This window comes from Rhyacophila brunnea, unplaced genomic scaffold (genome assembly GCF_057557595.1).
Source record: "Rhyacophila brunnea isolate RB1 unplaced genomic scaffold, BYU_Rbru_1.0 scaffold_2, whole genome shotgun sequence".
In the NCBI taxonomy this organism is placed as follows: Eukaryota; Metazoa; Arthropoda; class Insecta; order Trichoptera; family Rhyacophilidae; genus Rhyacophila; species Rhyacophila brunnea.
Genome location: NW_028232859.1, coordinates 57,636,798 through 57,642,863, shown reverse-complemented (window position 1 = coordinate 57,642,863; position 6,066 = coordinate 57,636,798). Strand labels below are relative to the sequence as shown.

The window sequence follows — 6,066 nt, the reverse complement described above, 5'->3', positions numbered from 1 at the left end:
GTCTTTGCATGTAGGTAGGTACCTATATTTTTCATAATATCCTCTACAAGACCGATGTCCTTAATACTAGTTTTTCATAATGTTTGTCAAACAACAAGTTAAATGTCAGGTTTTTTTGTTTTTTTAGTACCTAGTTATTTTATTGCATTTTAATGACTTTTTTTCACGATTTTTAATCTGCTAGATATATTTAAGTCACAGTTTTTGTATCTTTACGAATTTATGATAATACTTATATACTAGATACGAGGAAATAGACATTGAATATGTAATGAAATACATTAATCTACTGTGCTATATTTTATCTGCACCAAAATCAAAATATTTTTTGCTATATTTTTTTATTATTTATATATTCATACAAGTATAATATGGCAATAGGTATTACTGCTATTGTAGGTACATAGTACACTATATTTTCTTCATTTAATAACGAACTACGGCTCTCGTGGTTTAGTGCGTAAGGCGCTGGCCTTATACAACTAAATATTTTTTCATCTCTTCTAGGAAGCGACAATCAAATGTTAGGGGATCCAAAGGCTCCGCTGGATATGACTCATAGAAAGGATGAATGAAACACAAACGTCGAAGAACTTAACGTCAGCATAACCGAAGGGACGACGACTCCTGTGACTGGATGGAGAAGAAAATTACCTCCAGGCTATCAGCGTGTCCAACTAGTGTACTCTAGGGAAAGAGAGAGAGGAAGTGGTAGAATGTAATTAGGCGGGTAATATTAATTATTTATATATTTAGTTAAGAAAACAAAACATTGTGGACATAAAAAATCTAAATTCAAGACGTTCACCACATGACATCCAGATTATAACAAATATTACCCTCACAAGAGAAAAGAGAATATATATAATTAATAATATAATAGGCGCATATAAATTCAAATTCTTGAGGCCACCAGGATTGGAAATCATCCCTCGCGATAACAGGCAAAAATGTTTCAAAAATGTCATAAATATGTACTTATTCGTTAATTACCCAACTATACACCTATATATTATTAAATTGCACACTATGACATACAAGTAAATTACCACGTTTTCTCCTAAGAAAGCCACACGAGTTTCTAAGGAGTACAAATTAAATATATATATTGACATTCTCTTTGGTTATTAACCTAGAATTAAGGCTTCAAAGACGAACGTTTTCCCAACCCAACACTGCGAGTCCATAAAGTTCAACACAAATAATTACTTAAATAGTTAGTACCCCACCTTAGATATGAAAAATATTTGAATGTGTATAATGTAAATCAATTTTTTATTATTAGTAATAAAATACATTTTTTATTAATTTTTAACATTATTTTATCGACAAAAAACTCTTTAATAACAATAAAATGTTTAATTCGGGACCATGATTATGATTGTGTTATAACAATGTATATTAATATTTTTATGACGTAAATAATACAGGGGTCAGATGGTCCACAGTTTGAATCTGATTGGCTTTAATCGATACTTTTCTTTGTTTCTTCTTACCTACTCTTATAAATTACTACCGCCTAAATAAGTATTGAACGAACGGTTTACAGCCAATCCTCAAAGTGAAATTTTACTTATATATAACTGAAACACGATTTTAGTAACAGAGGACCACTTGCATGTCTCAGTCCCGTTTTCCAGGGACGGTCTAACGAGATTTTAATACAATCATATCTTGGTTAACCTTAATAATTGTTTTGATTTAATTTGAGCAAACCATTGAAGGATAAGATAGTTCAGTTATGATTAAATCCTTTACGAACTTTCCGTAGCACTTCACAAATATTTCACATATATGAAAACTTTACATGATTTCGACCGGTCAGTCTCATAGATAAGTCAGTGTGGCGTGAAGTCTCGTTGAGTGCGCACGTATTCGTTGTGATCATTCTATTAAATAATTTAATTTTTTAATTAAATAACATAAAATTATAATCAATAACATAAACATTAATTAGTTTATCAAAATAAAATATTTGTCATCAATAAATATATATTTCTTGTGTGGATTAATAATATAAAGTGGTGTCAAATAAAATTTTATACTTTTAAAATATATTTATATTAATTATTGTGTATTTTGAAATATAAATTAAATAGAGATCACCAGGATGACGATCTACAGTAAGCTTGTGCAAATTATCCTGGTGAGCGTGTGATTATGGAAAAAAAATCTTCAGACAAAACTTGCATGGAAAGGAAGGATATTCGTGGTATGTAAATAAATCTTTTTTTAATTTATCAACATGACATTTAACTTTAATATGTTTGATTAATTTATGTTAATAAGGTTGATTACAACATTGTACTTCAATAATGTATTCCAAAGAGGAAAATACTAGATCAGTGATGGTGAACGCGTAACCTGCGAAACGATTCAAGGGACCAGCGTATTACGAATTTATAAATAAAATAAAAATCAAGATTTTAAAAGTTGATAAAGCACATTTAATTCAACAAAAATGTTAAAAAATGCATAGTTTATAATTTTGCGATTAACATAATAGGTAGAAAGAAGTTTTATTCTGTAAATTTTATTAAATATAGAGGAAAAATGTAAGCATAGCAAAATTAATGAATGTAAATAAATAAGAAATAACTATGTCAGTAATTATGAATCTAAGATTTAAAAATATTATTACATATAACAATATAATATTATATGTCCTATTAAACGAAATAGTTGTTTCGGTTATAGTAAAGTTATATTATTATGTTTTTTCTTATATAGTTTATTGTTATTGTTGTGATAAATTTTAATATAGATTACAATATTCGATTTAATTAAATTTTAAAACTTATATAGCTACTTATATAATATTAAATATTAACGAGCATTTTGGTGTTAGAAATTTTCGAATTCAGTGTTAACCCAACATGGATAAAAGGTTCGTTATCGATGGATTAGATAATTATTATTCAATAATACAAAAGAGATAAAATATTTTTTAGAATTTAATCGTTTTTAAAATATCCAGTTTATTTAAACTACGTAAACATAATGCCCTTATACGTGTAATATATTGTATTTTATTGATTCTAATATAATTCTTCATTTAAAAAACAGGCAGATATACATAAATGTAAATTGTCATTTTATAAGATCAATGCGTCTCATTTTAGTCAAATGTGTACACAAAACATACGCCTGTCTTTTGTCTCTAAAAATCTAAAAGCATTAGTATTGAATTGCCTATTAATTCCTATTAATTGTTTTATCCTATAAATTGTTTTTTCCTATTAATTGTTTTATGTAATTAATTAAAGGTTAAAATTATTATGAATGAATTGGATACTATTTTTTTCCATTCGAGGTATGACTAACAACCAACAAGACGTATCATAAGCTTCGTTACAAGTATGCAATACAGAAAATCCTTTTAAAGGGCACGCCAAGGTCACGCAGGAACACAAAAGTTAACATACCGTCATTTTATAAATAAATTATTAATGGTTAGTAACAACCATGAAAAATAAATTCAAAACTATTGAATAACAAGAAACACAGTTCTTTTAAAGTCCTCCAGGAATAGAAATGATAATATGTATAATACTGTTGGTATCTTTCGACACAAACACAGTAACACGAGCTTTTTTAAGTATGCGATACAAATAAAAAGTCTTTTCAAAGGGCACGCCAATGTCACCTAGGAATATAATATTTAATAATATACCGCCGTCTTTAAGAATTTGATATAATCTAATTCAAATTAAGGAAAACCTTATAAACAATCGTGGCGCCCCAAGCTAATAAGAATAGCAAAAATAACATAAGTATGAAAATTCACATCGGCGATATAAAAAATATGGAGAAAAAAAATAACCAAGAAATAATAGCTTTTAATAAAGCTTTTTGTAGACTTATTTATACTCACATACCACAGAAAAAAACAATATATATTGGTATACACTGGGCTATTAGTTTCAAATTCGGTAACCTTCTTTTTAACTTTTTTTTTTTAAATATTTTTCTTGATTCTAATTTATTCTGTAAATACTTTTGCATCGTATGTAGGTATATAATATTAAATCCAGCTAGACAGCCAGTTATAATCATCAGCTATCATTTTACGACTAACTTTAAACATGATTTTTTAAATTATTTTGGAGATATTTAGCACATTGTATTTCGCCATTTACTTTTTTTAATTGTTTACTATAATATGTTTGTTTTTAATTGATTATTTGGGATCAGAGTATAGGTTGAGCAAGTGGTTAACATCTTTATATCGTAAAAAATAAAAATAAATCTGTTAGTACAAACTCCACCCGTGGATGCCCATATGATCTTCTTAGGATCGGACATAGTCATAAAATACTAGATGGTTTTTTCCGATTATCTAAAAATGGCTGAATATGGAGGATACAGATTTGAAACTAACAGTCTCAATTGAAGCAAGTATCAACCGAAGTATGCGTGTTTCACCTGGTTAAATTCTAAAGTAAAGAGTGTTGAACCCACCCTAGTTACTTATTTGCCGAGAAGATGATCACCTGACCAAATTTAACAAAAACTAAATCAGATAATAATTTATCATGTAACTGGATGCTTATTTGAAATCCATTAGTCATGATGATTAAGTGTTTCTGCTGTTAAAATCCTTATACTTAGGTACCAAATCTAATTATTTGGTCAGTTTATCTGTATTGGTCTTCGTTAGGAAGGAATACATGAACATGCCAAAATTTATAATTGAAATAATTGTATAAAATTATTTAATTATTTATTGAAAAATTGCGTCGCAATATCTTCTTACATGGTATAAAAACATAATATATAGTATAATTATAGTAATTATTTTAAATCAGGATAAAATAAATAAAAAATGATGGATATCTGTCTATTATATTGATATATTTTTTATTTATATAATATACCTACATCTGTTTAGTTTACCTAATAGGTTTTTTTTACATTATTAAATGTGTATAAGATGACAGGATGCCTATCTGAATTATTTTTTTGTGCATTACACATAATGCATTTTAAATAAAAACCATAAACAACTACTGCAAAACATCATTAATCGTCCATAATGACGTTAATGACAAAATAATTAACATTTGAATTTCAGTAACAATAACAAGTGATTAATGATATCCCCTCCCGACATTCCCTGAAGTGGAGGAAGGCTAACACTGGAACTCTCTGCTCTGGAAAGGTTGACATAAAAATAGATGAACATTTCCGACTGACATAATATTATATTCTGTTAATTTTATTCGGAAAACCGATCCTACATTACTTACTATCGCAATCTTTAAAAACGTCTACATGGATATGAAGGATATAAAAGATAAGAGTCGTCGAGTCAAATAATCATAAGCATGCATAATTATTTGAAAACACTTCATGTAAATATATAAACAATACAAAAAATCTTTTTATTTCGGGATTTGCGCCCATGTGATTTACCAACTAAGCTTGTGAATATTATCTAAATGCGACAAGATTAACTAGTAGTTTTTACAATACTCACTGAAACTATTTGTATCAAAGTGGTATAAACGCCACCTCCTACTAAATTCATGTTATTGATTATGGTACAAAGTGCATATTATGCTCTTTTCAAAAAACTCCCCCAAAAGTATCAAAAACGATAGTTTTCATATAGATTTTTGAGTTTAAGGTTGGTATGTTATATAACACTCACGGTGGCCGCGCGGCTTAAGCGTTGGACTATCACGCCGTGTGTCTCAGGTTCGAATCCTGGGTCTGGCAAGTATACATATTGTTTTTCAATTTGTGTGTGAGTCAGGGTATGGACCTAATAGGTTGAGCAAGTGGCTGACATCCATTTCTCGTAAAAAACATAAGCTGTTAATACAAACCTCTACTCTGTGGAGGCCCATAATATTATCCTATTAGTATCGGACATGGTCGAAAAAAAATGTTATATAAAAAACGGACACTTTACACCCATGTTTGTGAGTCTTCTGTAATTTTTGTAAATGGCTTATGTCCCACGTTGATACCAACCTACTCTTTCTAAAATGTGTTTATTTGTATTTTAAATCAAAATATTAATTACCATAATTATTAACCGATATCAGGGTCTCACCAAAT

At 28.6% G+C, this 6,066-nt stretch overlaps 1 protein-coding gene across 2 annotated transcripts in view; it reads left to right on the top strand.

Annotated features, from left to right (window-relative positions):
• The first annotated feature begins 2,060 nt into the window (after positions 1-2,060).
• Positions 2,061-6,066, top strand: part of LOC147072591 (epidermal retinol dehydrogenase 2-like) — an 89,898-nt gene continuing 85,892 nt past the window's right edge. Inside the window, exon 1 of one of the 2 annotated variants that reach the window (XM_085947003.1) lies at positions 2,061-2,212. The gene's annotated coding sequence lies outside the window, so the exon portion shown is untranslated. The remainder of the gene's footprint in view (positions 2,213-6,066) is intronic. The other variant, XM_085947006.1, reaches the window with a different exon arrangement.